The sequence below is a fragment of the Alligator mississippiensis genome, chromosome 1, assembly GCF_030867095.1.
Source record: "Alligator mississippiensis isolate rAllMis1 chromosome 1, rAllMis1, whole genome shotgun sequence".
NCBI lineage: Eukaryota > Metazoa > Chordata > Crocodylia > Alligatoridae > Alligator > Alligator mississippiensis.
This window is the reverse complement of record NC_081824.1, coordinates 462647336-462662568: the sequence shown is the minus strand read 5'-3', so window position 1 is coordinate 462662568 and position 15233 is coordinate 462647336. Positions and strand designations below refer to the sequence as shown.

Below are 15233 nucleotides of genomic sequence, written 5' to 3'. Positions count from 1 at the left end.
CAGCTAGTGGTAACCTCTGAAGCAGAGCTGCAGCTGAGGATCCAGAGTGAGGGAGTCCACAAGGCCTGAGAGAATCTCTGGACTGGAGCTTTTCCAACAGAGGATCTGGTGGAGGGCCTGAAGGAAAAAGATCTATAGGCACAGGTAGAGCCTTCCTGCATAGGAGGGAAACCCCAAAGAGACTGTGAACGTTCATAGGGGTGCAGCGCAGGCTAGCACACAGCAAAGAATGGACTAATGGATTGTTTACCTGAATTATGGTATTTGGGAGGTTGAGCACCTGCTCACGAGAAAAGGAGACATTGCCAGAGCCTGACAAGAAGGCTGAGAAGTAGTTGGGGTTTTCTGTGATTTTTTTTGCTGGTTTTTTTTTTTTTTTTTTTTTTTTTGGAGCACAGGCCAAGACCGGCCCCTGGTGTACCCAAACGAGGCAGTAGGACACCCTGGGGTAGGGGCAAATAAGGTTACAACAGGCAGCCCTGCAACCTGGCTGCAGAAGAATATTGTGAAACACCATCTGGAGAGGCTAGGCTAGGGTAAAGGAGAGGTTTGGAGCCCCACAGAAGACACAGAGATCAAGACCAGTCAGATCTTCATGGGCATTGCCTCCCAGGAATATATAGGTCATCAAAGTCGTGGCAGGAGAGAAAACGTAAGATCCACTTCTTGGCAGACCTGGTGATCCAGAGCCAAGGTCTACCGTATCGCCATCTGTAGGCAGACAAGTGCAGAGCAGTACTAGCAAGCCCTATAATGCCTACAGATGTCACAGTGACAAAGTGATCAACAAGGCGAACTGCACTTTATCATGCATTAGCAGATGAATGACAAACAGGTCCAGGAAGATGATGCTGATGTGGCACTAGTCAGCCGCAGTGAGAGTACTGTGTCTAGTTTTGGGCACCGCACTTCAAGAGGAATGCAGAAAATCTTGAGAAAGTTCAGAGGAGGGCCACTCGTATGGTTAGAAGCCTGCAGGAATCTATTTGGGGCAGTGATTCGAATCACCAAATCGAATCACTATACCCCGAATTGGCCAAATCTGAATCTGAAGTGAATACTAGCCACTTCACACTGGCCTATTGTCTATGTTTCTCCCACCTACACAGTTCATCCAATAAAAGCTAACACCCACTTTGTCTAGCTACCTAGTAAATGCATCTATCTATCTATCTATCTATCTATCTATCTATCTATCTATCTATCTAATAAATATGTAATAGATATATTCCATATCTAATCTACCTAGATATATCTAAATATATATATACACACACACATACATACACACACACAATAAAATACTGTATGTGTGCATATATATGGATAATTGAAGTACATTTTATTAGAATGAGTTGCTTCCTTGTTTTCCTTCAACACTGTACAGTCATTGTATTTTTTCCTTGATCAGGTGGCTAGTGGTATTATCACCCTGCTAGCCAATTTATTTTCTTATAATTTCATATTTGTATCTATATTTGACTCTATAGTCCTGTGCACTCAGACATTTTCTCTCATTATAGTCTATGGAATGTTTTAGTGTCACAATGACACATCTCCAAAACCTAATCTTCCTTCATTGTTTACAGCCAGATATTACAATATCCCAATTATTTTTGTCATTTAATCTGTTATAATAATGCCTGTTATGTCAAGGTCCACCATTGCAAGGCATTCCATCTATGTTGCTGCTTGCTGAGCAATCTTTTACTTTTGATGAGCTCCTCTTTTTAATGTTATGATGTCATTTTAGTAATTATTTTGATGAAAGAGAGCAACCTGTGATCATTGAAGAGGGTTTTTTTCAAGCATAAATCCCCTTCTATAAACTATGCAGCTTTTCATCGTTGTAATTATACTACTGGCAATGTTTCAATGTATGGTAAAAATGGAACAGTTATTTTCATTTTGCATTAAAATACTGTTGGACTAATACTGTAATATCAGTGAAAGGAAGAACTTGTGGTTAAATACAGACCTGGGATTCAGGAGATTATCTCTCTAATTTTCCTTTGTCCCAAATCTTCAGACTAAATCTTCAGCTTGTCACTTACTCTGTCTTTGCCTCAGTTCCCCATCTGAAGGTGAATACAAAACAGGGAGAATACCCCACCTTGTCTGTCTTATCAATTTAGGTTGTAACCTCTTTGGTGACAGGAGAGTCTTTTATTATGTGTAGGTATTTTAGATCTCTGAATTCAGTCACAGCATCTGATCACTATCTACTTACAAATATACAATCCTCAAACTAAATACAAGCATGTGACCTCTTTAAATATAGTATGCAATAATGAAATGAATGCAATTATGTCCCCACCTATTTATTAGATATGGAAATATCCTTGGGTATATTCAATAAATAGCACTGATGGCTCATGGTGAGCTTTATTTTCTCCAAATGGCAGCATCATAACAGAGACCATTGCCTTCCAGAAGGAATTTTGTGATTTTTACAAATTATGATACCTATAATATCATTTGAAATCAGATGAATAAAAATGACCAAAGAACACTGAGAATACATCTTTAAATGTCAAATATACAAGTTCTTGTTTTTATAACCCTGCACACCTTAATTCAGTTTTCAAATAAAAGGTTGAGAGGTGATCACAATGCGAAGGTGACCAAGAAAAAAAAAATGCATGGAAAGGATATCTGATAGAGGGGAACTTTTCAGTCTTGCTGACAAAGGCATAACAAGATCCAGTGCCTGGAATTTGAAGTAAGACAAATTCATCATTCAAATAAAATGCAGTTTCTCCAGCAGTGAAGGTAATTAAACACTGAAACAGCTTACTAGGTACAGTCATAGACCCACCCTCACTTGGAGTACTTAAAAGAATACATATCCTTTTATGCTTTTATCTAATTTCTAGGAAAAGTTATGTAGACTGTGTGTGGCAGGAATCAGTCTAAATGCCATCTTGGTCCCTTCTAGCTCTATTTATGCCTTCTTCCAAGGGGCCTATGGAGAACAGGATTGGCTGCACTGCTATCAATATGCTAAAAAAACTAACCCCCCCCAACCCCCCCCCCCCCCATATCTATGCACTAAGATAACAACTAAAAACAAGCTGCAGCCATTCGATTTGTGGCCCAATTAGTATTTTTCCCCAGGTCAGACTGGCACAGATCTCAAGAATTTCACATAGCAGGCAAGTTTAGTTTCCTGAGGGTTGACATACTTTTTTTTTCTAGCTAAAAATGCTTTATTTTAACTAAACCCATTGGATTCAAAATCAAAGTACATGGGTGAAAGACAATTACCTATAATATACCCAAGGCCAGACCAGATAATGTAGTAGTCCATTATGTTTTTAAAGTCAATGAAATATATGAAACAGTCTCTGTCCAATTGTCTCTGATTACATCACCTCCAATCCCTCACCTACCCAAGATCCACCAACTTCAGTTGTCCACAGGATTACATCACCCATAAACCTTCTCAAGAATATTTTTAAGTATATGAATTTCAACTGGAATTCTCCTTCTGAACAGGTTTACCAGGCTAGTGCCCTTCCCTTATTCCAATGCCTCCTTTATTTTTATTAGATTGAAAAGTTAAAATTTAACTGACTGTTCAGACTTTGGTATTTCTTTGTAGCTAATAACATTTACATGAAAAAATAGTTTTAATTATAGCTCTATTGCCATTGATTACTGCTGAGTATATTTCCCAATCTCTTCTCACTTTCTTCCTTTGTTGTAAAGAATCATGAAAGGTTAAGAAGTGAATAGGAAAAAAAAAATAGGAAAAAAGGCATATTATCAAGTTGTCTGGGGGGTCTATAATTTTACATTAGCATTGTTCTTCTATAACAAAGCAGTATCATATTTGATTAGAATTCATTTTCACAAATAATGTAGGAACGTTACAATTACTGTGCTACATGAGTATCACAAGGCTTGTTGGTGCCTCCAGCAAGACCTCTTCATGATGTGTCATTGTGACTTACCATAAATTATACTCATTAAGGCTGTATGAATAATGGTGGCTTGCAGTGGAGCCAAAGGACTCAGATGATTTTGAATCTGTTCAAATCATTACAGCAAAATGTTGAAACGTATCTCCTGCTGGAAACCCAGTGTCCTAATATATCAAACTAACTGTAAGGGCTGTAAACTTTTAAGAAGTTTTAAACTCTAGCATCCTGATTTGCAAACCTTTCCATGAGTGGCTAAGGTTTATGATAGGTTGTACTCATGGGACTAAAGAGAAGCAGTGTAAAAGGCAAAGTAGATAGGGCACTGGACTGGGACTACACCCCATAGCAGACATTAATTAATTTATGGTGGCATGAGACCAGATCTCAGAAGCCAACAATCCCAGAATGTGCATGGCAAGGATTGGCAATTTGGGTAATCAAGTATCAGATGCAAATAACATCCTATAACATCCTTGAAATTTGTCAGTGCATGTGGAGCACTGGATCATGATCCCAGACTTGCCCTGCATGAGCAAGATGAAAGCAGTGCATGGTACAGCCCTGCCCTGGAACTGTCTCATTCAGAGTTCTGCAAATACCAGGCAAGAAGAGCCAACCAGCTCCCCCGCACTGAGCAATTTCAGAGCTGCATGTTTAGGAGCTATGCATGTAAGGCTGCCAGAGTACATATCTACAAGTGCCTGGTAGAAGAATCAATAGGCTACCCCTCACTTGGGAAGTTCAAAGCCATGCGTCCAGGAGCCCTGGGTTGCAACTTTGAACTTGCTGATCAAGAAGAGCCCATCACTTCTCCCCACCTACAACTTGAAGAACTCCTCACTAGTTAAAGGCCTTGGACTGCCATCATTTCCATGCCAATCATTGGCACTGGATGGTACAGCCTCAAATTGAGAACCTGGCTGGGATTGCCCCACTCTGATGCCAACAGTCAGCTAATTGTCAGTCTTGGGGCATTCCATGTGTTCAGTTTAAAGTATTATACAAACCAGCCACAAAGTTGTTCTATGTTATAGGTATGAACACATGGTATATTGCTACTTATGGCACGAATAACATGTTAATCAGACCACAAGGGTAACATCTGCCAGGGGTCTATGAAGGTCATGGTCCTATTCTAGTTCTAAACCACTGTGAGATCTTTTGCCAAGTGACTTCACCTCTCATCCATTCCTCTTCCTTCTCTTTGTTCTTTACTTAGACTATAAGCTCCTTGAGACACGGAATGCTTCCCTCTAGCCTGTCCAGTTAAGCCCTAATTCCAATTTGAACCTTAATGTGTTACAGTAATACACATATTAACATCTAATAACATGAATATTAATCTCTTCCATGTGTACTATTTCAAAACCAATAACTAATGAAGAGGCAACCAACCAATAGGGTTTCCAGGTATTAAATGTCTATGTCTTGCATTGCAAATATTTTTTTCTGCTTCACAGCATTAGGCTCCTATCTCAAATTAAATATATGCACAGTAAACAGCAGTGGTTAATTAACTGCTCTGTATAATATAAATGGATTAAAAACGTGATAATGAATGTAGATAAATTTAAACATTTGCATTTATTAAGATTTCAAAACATAAAGAAGGCACTAGACACCCAAACATCATTAACAGCAGAACATGTTTTCAGCAGCACTGAAATAATCGTTTCACAAGAACTCAGCCAGACACCTACAGAAACCCTTTTCCACTTCATTTTTAGGAAAAGCACATTAGGGCATGTTCTAAAATCCATGTCTAACAAATATCTTCGCAAAGTGGTTGGCTCTAAGCCAGGGTCTCTAATCCAAATACCCTGACCTTATACATCAGTTGCATTCACTTGGGGTGCATTCACACCTCAAGTTCTTCATGGTTTATGCAATCAAGTGACCTCAGTAGTTTGTACATCTGTAGTGAGAACAGCGATGAACTTCATATCTGACGACTACTGAACAAATGCTGCAATCATTTGAGGTGAAGGAGAAACCTTGTAAGCAGAGATGAGGTTTCTTAGACCTAGCTGAGTCCCTCCAATGCAGAGCTGTGATAAGCATACCCATTAGCCAGTTCATTATAAATATTACTTTAAATACTGGGCAAGTGATAGCTACAAAATGGTATTTAGAGGTTTGGTTTTGGGAAATGGCTTGTAGGTAAAATAGATATTGTATTAGAACAATGGTCCAAGGCAACAACAAGGTTCATTGGTTTCTAAAAGCCTGTTTGTGACAAAGATTTCTTCAAGGCCCACTGTGTGGGCAAGCAATAAGCAAGCACACAGGCTGGGAACCTGCAGACATGTACCACAATGTACCCAAACAGAGATAAGGGACTCTGCAGGTCACAGCGCCAAACTGCAGAGCCATTGGGATTTCCAGTTTTGGCAGATGGACCAAATTAGGAGGACACTTGAAATAACCAAATTAGGATGTGTGCATGTGATGGGTTTGTGAAGTAAAGGAATATGCTGACGGGACAGAATGTGGACAAAATGATGAGCACAGGGAGATCAATCAATAATGCCTGGGAATAAAGAGTCATCAAAGGAGGAAGAAAAAACACAAAGGGAGAGATTTCAGAGCAGCAAAGGATCCCCGACAGGGGCATACCACCAGACCCTCTCACCCACCCCACTGGCTGGGGGTGGGCCTCAACCTCTGACCTCCTGGCTCCTGACTCCTGACATGCAAGAAAGAACCTCAGGGTGAAGCTCGTGTATTGCCTGGACATACCTTCCCCCTGATGACAGCCCTAGGACTGGTAGATATAGAATTGTTTGCATTATCATTACCTGCTATCACTGTGTATCAATAAAATTCACCTATTACCAAATGGAGAGGTCACGGTCAGTCTGAGGGTTTGGGACTTCCCGGAACAAAGTACCTGGGTCATAAATCCAGTGCCAACAGCAAGCATCTCCCAAATTAAAAATAGCTGGTACAAATGCATCACAGAAATGTGATTTCTCTTCATCCCAACCTGGACTTGGACCTTGTACACTCCTGCTTGTAAAATACAAAAAACCCTACTTATTTTCATGTAAGACTAAAATGTTCAGAGATGACAGTCTTAAAGACTGCATGTTAAGCCTTAGAACTCAAAGCTGAGTTCCTAAATACCAACTTAGACATTTAAATAAACATGCTCTTGGGCTAAAAGTCTAAGTTAATGGCACTTCTGTTTTTTCAGCACCCATAAAGATAATGTGGATGGACATAACAATTAAAACATTTCAAACACCTTTAAAAGGTTCTAGAGGGCCAGCTGTACAAATGTACAAGCTCTCTCAAATACTTCAAAAGTGCCTGACATGCTCCAAAATAAAACTTCTTTAAATGACATTTTATTTTGGAGTGTTCTACTTTTGGTTACCTGTGCACAGGGGAGGGATGGTCCAGCTATGGGTCCCAGGGGGCTTGTCAACATGAGATGTGCTAATGCGCATTAGCCCAATTTAATGTGCATTATGGTCATGTCTCTACATATGCACACCCTTAATGCACATTAAAAATAGCAAAAATAGGCTAATTGTGCCTAAATTTGATACCTGTAAATACAGGTATCAAATTGAGGTATGATTAGTTAAAGTGCATTAATGCATGTATAGATGCAACCCAGCACTAACTTTAGTACCAGGTCTGCCCAGCCATTAGGGGCACATGGCAGGGCTGCAAGGATTTGGCTCTAACTTTAGTGCCAAGTCCTTGCATGTGTAAACACCTGCCAAAAAAAAAAAAATCACTTAATATGCATTAGTTTAATTCGCATTAAATTTAGTCACGCTTAAATGCACATGTAGATGCACCTAAAGTGTTTCCAGATTTGTTAGCACCAGGAGCTGAGTTTAACTCCCCAAAACCATCTGCTTTTACAGGTCTGGGCTGACTTACAGGGATCCCACCACCACTGGAGCCAGGCCCTCCAGAACCAATTCTCTCTATCTACCCACCCATTCAGTCAAGAGGAGGAAAGCAGTAAAGGGTGATGGGCTGTCAGACTCCTGTTGGCAGAAGGGCCAGGGACCCCAAGCAATTCCCTCCTCCAACTGCTTACCTTTCACTTGTGGCTGTCTGCATTCTCTTCTCCCCCACCACCTCCTGTCCTTGTGAGGGCAGCAGCAGAGGCTTCAACATTTTGAAATGTTCCAGCCAGAAACATCACAGAGGTCACACAAGTATAAATCACAGAATCATAGAAAATTAGGATTGGGAGGGACCTTAGGGGGTCATCTAGTCCAACCCCCTGCTCAAAGCAGAATCATCCCCACCTATATCTTCCCAGTCAAGGTTTTGTCTAGCCAGATCTTAAAACCACCAAGGATGGAGATTCCATCACCTCTCTGAGGAACCTGTTCCAGTACTTTACTACCCTCCTTGTGAGAAAGTTTTTCCTAATATCTAACCTCAACTTCCCTTGGTGAAACGGAGACCACTGCTCATTGTTCTGTCATCTGTCACCACTGAGAACAGTCCAGCTCCATCCTCTTTGGAACCACCCTTCAGGCAGTTGAAGGCTGCTATTAAATCCAACCTCAGTCTTCTCTTCTCCAGACTAAATAAGGCCAGCTCCCTCAGCCTCTCCTTATAAGTCATGCTCCCAGCCCCCTAACCATTTTCATTGCCCTCCACTGGACTAACTCCAATTTGTCCACATCCTTTCCACAGGAGGGGAGAGGTGCAAAACTGCACACAGGCTCAGATGTGGTCTCACCAGTGCTGAATAGATGGGAAGAATCACTTCCCTCAATCTGCTGGCAATGCTCCTACCAATGCAGCCCAGTATACTGTGGCAGAATACCTTCCCTGTCTCTCCAAAACTCTGCTAGCGGACAGTTTGGTTACCGCGGTCACTTCTCTGCCCCATCTCTTCATGTGATCCTGAGTTGTAACCTGAGCTAGATACATTCCTGAGGGACGGGGGTAAACCTGCTCCCTCTGCCTATGGGACTGGCATCACATACCTGGGTGAGGGGCTTAGGCTCCCTAATGTTCTGAGCAATGCCAGTCTACCTGGCAACCACCAATGCATTTCAAATTGGTTGGCTAGCAGCCAACAGTTGCCAGCCTCCTTTGGACCAGGTAAATGAGGTCATAAGGGCTATATAAGTTAAGGACTGCCCAGAGGGAGGGGCAATAGCCATGATGGAAACTCACAGAAAGAAGCTGGACCATCTGAAACTTGCTTTCTCTTGAAACTCATGATCAGTGAACTGCCTGCCTCCAGAGGGACTCTATACTGGCCTCTGGATGACACTCATAAGCTACCTGAGATCTAACTAGATATATAGCTTGCAGTAACTCAGATGTGTGATCAAAGGCTACCCAGACATGCCAGTTTGCTCTATGGAATTTCTCTGATATTGCTCTACCCCGTACCCTATTCCAACCCTACCCATTGTAACCAATAAAGTTCTCCTTTGTAGCTAGTGTTGGAGACTTATTAGGAGTCGGTCTAGATTATGCCTTGGGGTCCCCTTGATTTGGCTGACTAAGGAAGACCACGATTTGTGCTTCAGGCTGAGGGAAGCACCCCAAGTACTTGGAGTGGGTTGAGTACCCTCAAGGACTACTAGGTCTGTTTCCCGGCTGGCACAAGCCCAGGAACAGGCCAGACTCTGGGTGGTGGCAGTGCTACCCCCAGGCTAGCGGGTGTGCTCCAGGAAGGGGGTCAGCCAGACATGAGGTGCCCCCAGGCACTCATAGCCTGGAAGGTGGTCAGGTGCAGTGAGGTGGGTGGCTCAGCACAGGACCACCCCCTACTGGCCCACTACATGTTGCCAAGAAGACTAATGGCATAAGGGCACACTGTTGGTTCATATTAAGCTTATTGTTCACTGTAACCCCAAGGTCCAATCCCAGTGGGTGCATCTACACAAGATGTTTACTGTGGAGCTGCTTAATTAGCTCCACAGTAGAGTCTCAAAGTCTACATGTGTGGCCCTAGTAGGAAACTAATTAACTCTGCCACAGGTTAGTACTTGTAAATACAAGCAACATTTTGCAGCAGCATTCTTTAGTGTGCAGCAACACACATGTAGATGCTGATGGGGCTGGCTGGGGCATGACCATATTTCAGTGTGGGGATACATCACCCTCATGCTCCAGCCAGGCCCTCTATAGCATGTTGAACTGAGTTGGAGCAGTCCTAGGCTGGTAGGCTGAATCCCGGGGCCCTCTGCCAGCTGGGGATTCTCCAACCTGGCACAGTGTGCTGTAGTCCTGGGTGCATGTATAAATTTGGCACCTGGGAGCAATAAATTCCAGCATGATATATGCCAGAGTGTATTCGTTCACATTGAATTCATGTATAGATACACCCAGTATGCCATAGATGGTTTAATATCCCCAGGATTGGTGCTTTCCAGCCTCAATGCTTCCCCCCCCCCCCCCCGATCTTTTGAACCTATCTGGGAAATATTGACTCTTTCTTCTTTAAAGTAACTGTATAGTACTTTCTATATTAGATTGTAAAATTGGTGGGATTAACTTATTTTTCAGGTTGCTGTAATTCCTACTGGCTCATGGCTAGAAGAGCTAAGTTTTAACTGAAGCCATCACAGCTCCCACGAAGTGGGCCTGCCCTCTGCACAATTTAGCTAGAAGAGGAGCATCCAACCTTTTTAAATGTGGGGCAGATCATGAGCTTTTTATCACCCAGTGGGCCGGTGAGCTGTATTCAAAGACCTCACAGGAAGCGGTATCACATCACCCCCTCGAAACGAAAGCACAGTGTTTACTTTCGCTTCCCGTCACAGTACCTCGGGCCTCAGAAAACAGCTTGGAGGGCTACATGGCGGCCTGCGGGCCATATGTTGGACACACCTGAGCTAGAAGGTCATATCTTAACCTAAGTTTCTTTGTATGAATTCCTTTTCAAAGGATCTTTCCTATCTCAGGGTGGCTACTTCCTGCAATATCTGATCTTGAAACCTTTTGCATGTTTTTTACCCAGAATTCTACTACAGTCAGCTGATACATGATCTCTCCAAAGGATGAACTAGGACAACTGACCCAGACTCAGTTTTTAGGGCTGCTGCTTCTCCATATCAGTTAGGATCCCGGTGACCTGTTAATGCAAAACAGGAATGTCTGCCTTTCTCCTGCATACATTAGTTCTGAAAGATGCAGCAAAAAAAAACCTCCCTAAGAAGTCACACTTCTCTGAGAATATGTGAAACGTTATGATTTTAATGTTTCCCTTTCAGGGAGAGAGACGGAATAAAGCATTTAAAAATGCATGACAAGAATCCCTTCTTATTATCATTCATTGATCTGAAATAAACTTCATCCATTCTCAATATAAAACTTTAAGATTGCAATCTTGTCTTCTACAGATGCTGAACTTAATAGGAAAAAAAGTTCAAAACCAATATCTTGGCAAAGAGTTTTTTGCGTGTTTTAATAATACCACCTGTGTTTTCTTCCCCTTCATTTCAGTTTATTTTTTCAAAAGTGCATACATTTTTATTCCTTTGATGTGGTTGACTAGCTTTGCCAATCATTTAAAAAAGAAAAGTGCTTTGAGAAGACAAATAAAAACAGTAAAACATTGAAATAAAAATGCTCCCCCATTGAGACAATTTCACAAAGCTATATGGGCTTCAAATGTCGCACCTGTTTTGGTTGCTCTGTTATTCAGTCAATATAAAGCAAATTATCTGGTCTTCTCAATCACTAAGAAGTCATTCAATGGTGTAATAAGTGAGATGGTGTCAAGGATCAATATATACAGTCCAAGGTGATCCAATACTTTTTTTCTTATGTGGTCACTTACAATTTTTAAAATTATAATTTTAGAATAATTACAATGGAAGACAAAAAAACTTTCTACCCCTAACATTTATTGAAATAGCAGCAGCTAAAATGCTGTTCTTCTATAAACTCTAATATGGCAACAAACAGTACCTCTTCTATTAATCCCAAAGGTTTAGCAAACCCCTTACTAGTTTCTTGTTTAAAGTATACATTTTAGGCATATGTTTTGAACTGATTATTCATATATACTTATAAATATACAGTTATAAGGGAGACATACTTTGTTAACGATATATATTATTCTTTTCAAAATTACTGCAGCCTATACAAAAGCACAATTAAAAAATAGTCATGTTGGGATAAATGGCCCAACCTCTTAGGAATAATTCAAGTAGGAAAATACTGTCGAAGGGGATGGAAACATTTACAATATCATTTATAAATCAACATGTTAATAATCAACACATTTAATCTTAACTTCAATAAAGGCATAATCCTTTAAGTCAGCCTTCTAAGGAGCCTTTCTATAGGGGTTGAATGGAAGTTAGATTGGACTCTGAGAAAAACCAAAATGAAACACCCCTCCCCCCACCAAAAACAAAACCAGCATTTATTGCTGTACTTCTTGACAATATCTTTAAAAAATGTGGTTTGAAAAATTTTACATACACTCGATTTTATACATACACCAAAAGCGTGTATGCATTCATGCCCGTTGTTTATGAACACATACATGGGAACACTGACTCTAAATAATTAAACTATATAACTTGAATCCCCCAAGTGAAAGGCAAATAGTACTGTTCTAAGAAGTTACAAATCCTCATTTGAAAAGCATTTAGTGATACATTCAATTGACCTTCGAGTCAACAAGATGCAAAGAAGGAGCAATAAGGTACATATTATAGTACTCTCGTGCATCCAAACATTCCCAAAGCATGCACTCCCTTGAACAAAGCTTATATAGTATGCTGTAAGCAGTATTAAAAAAAGATCAGCCATTGCAAAATAATTAACTTTTTTCATATTTTACCAAAAATATCAAAAGTATAAATGTAATGGAGTATGACTTACCAGTCTGTCATTTATTTTAATGTAAGTTTTTCTCACTGATGATTGAAGCCTGAGGAGAAAAAAGAGAAAAATATGCTTGCTAAGTTTCTTTACATATTAGACTATATTACTGCTATACTGGTCAGATAACTCAAGCAACGTAAGGCAATTTAGTTCTACTGTTTTCTGTGGGTGCCTATACACGAGCAGGGAGGCTGCTCCAATGCACTGTAATGACATTTTAAATGACACAACCTTAAGTGCCATCGGCAAATTTTTCAGTTCAACCTTCAGTCCCACCAGGAATTTTTTGTCATATAAATGAATTATAATAAATCTGTTAACCATTGACAGGTTATCTGAGTGCCATTGGTGGTACCTGTACCACAGATTGGGAACCACTGCTTTAGATAAAGCATCCCTGGCACCATTTTGAAGCACGGGGATGCTAATACATGAGATGCTCTGAGTGTTTTAATTACAGTGGTTCTTGAAGGTGCTCTAATTAAAGCATCCCCCTTTCCCCTCGCAGTATACACATAATTACAAAATATCTGACCTTATGTATTGAACTGGAACGGTAACATTTATGATCTTTTGTCATACCTGTTATGTTGCCACCTCCAAGGCTATATAGCCTATATTATAAACTACTGCTCAGGGTTGTGCTTAGCTCCCAAGTAGTTCAATAGGATTCCCATTAACTTCAAAAGGAGCTGATTCTGACCTTAAATGCCAGACTCTCGCTACTACCCTAATATCCACTGACACTATGATTTTTCTTATGCAAACTATAATATGGAAAACAAACCATAATATGGAACACAATTTGCAGCGTTATCATAAGCAAGAGGATTTTTTTTTTAAATCATCTGTTATCATTTATGTTACCCACTTCTTTCTGTGTTTGTATTTGCAATTGAAAACAGACGATTTTAATGAAGAATCCTCCAGCAACCTGTTTTATAGCTGTCCACTCAGGAATTAGCTTACTAACTACTAAATTTATGTCACCTCTGGGATGGAACAATAAAACCTGGTATCAAAGAGCCTCCGTGTCATACTTCAAAATGAAAGTCCTATTGATTTTATTGGGTATTGGTTTGGGCCCTAGAATTGGAAATAAAAACCAATTTCTAATTTAAATTGCAAGAGAAACTTAGTTTAAGCAGGTAACTTAGGTTGAAATTTGGCCAGGGCAAGTTCAGGGCTCCCTGCTGTTTTAAAAATGCCAGAATTTATTCAGTGGTCAGAGGAAATAGGACTCAGGGTTTATGTTTCACCTGAAATACTGTACCTTTGGCTACATGATGGTTGTATTATCATGGCGGGATGTTTGTTACTGAACATAAACAACTATTCTGAAAAACGACTGTCTCTAGTCTCCCATCACAGCAGGAGCCAGAGCTAATTTCCACCAAAGTCAATGAAAATCTTGCCATTGACTTCAGTAGAAGACGGATCAGACCTTATGCAAATATGTCAAGAAATCAGGGGGAGTTACAAGTGCACTACAATGCAAATCAGGGAGAATGAGGCTACCCTTCTCTTTTCCTTGGAGGTCTTCCAATCAAGGACTGCTCAGCCTGCTTTCACTCAGCTTGCAAGGTAAGAGATCACAGGCAATGGCAATGTGGTTGAAAGCTGTATTGGAAATATTTAAATGAACCTTGCAGAAATACAATGAATCAGGTCATTATGGATCACAGCACCTGAGGTTTCCAAAAGTTATCAGACTACCCCAATGCCTAGTCATTGTACATACAACAGCAGAATGAGCATCTACAAACCAACTATTTCAGACTGCATGGGCCTTTAAGAGGGAAGGTGAAATGTTCTATAGATGGGGGTTAAGCAGCTGTCACTAAAACCATTAGGGTACTTTGAATAGTGACAACAAGAAAATATGGCACTCCACAGAATGTAATCGCAGCTCTGTTTTCCTCTAATCCCACTCACCCCATCAGTTCTGTACTCTGTATAGAGAGGCTTAATACCTTATCTGAAGAAATCCCACTCAGTCTCCTCCATGAGCAGATAATGACAGGCAATATCCCTAACTGCATTAGTCATTCACAAACACTGGTAAATACGATGGGATTTTATGCCGACATCATTTTATGCTTCTCTGGTTCTGAACTTTAATGAATTAGATTGCATTACTACTACTTGGCTCTGTGGGATAAAAATGTTGAATAAATATCTACTTAAATTGTATGTGTTTAAGCTTTTACAAATTTCTCCCTTCAAGGAAGCTGATCACATCCTATAAATACAGCTATACACATCAGAAAGCCATGGAAGTGATAAATGTTACTAGCTATTTACCAATGTAGTAAGAACTAGCATTTGATGGGTAGTTACGAGAAATGGCCTGAGAGACAAGGTTATGATCAGGATTTCCAACACAATTTTTAAAGGATACTTTAATGCTCTTTCTCTCTGCTCCTACTCATAGTGGCCCTTTGACATGGATTGTCATCCCACCCAGTG

At 40.5% G+C, this 15233-nt stretch overlaps 1 long non-coding RNA gene across 1 annotated transcript in view; it reads right to left on the bottom strand.

Moving 5' to 3' along the window:
• Window positions 1–15233, bottom strand: part of LOC109284626 (uncharacterized) — a 1607267-nt gene that overhangs the window by 1228910 nt on the left and 363124 nt on the right. Inside the window, exon 2 of the long non-coding RNA XR_009459873.1 lies at window positions 12762–12810. This is a non-coding gene — a long non-coding RNA (uncharacterized LOC109284626). The remainder of the gene's footprint in view (window positions 1–12761; window positions 12811–15233) is intronic.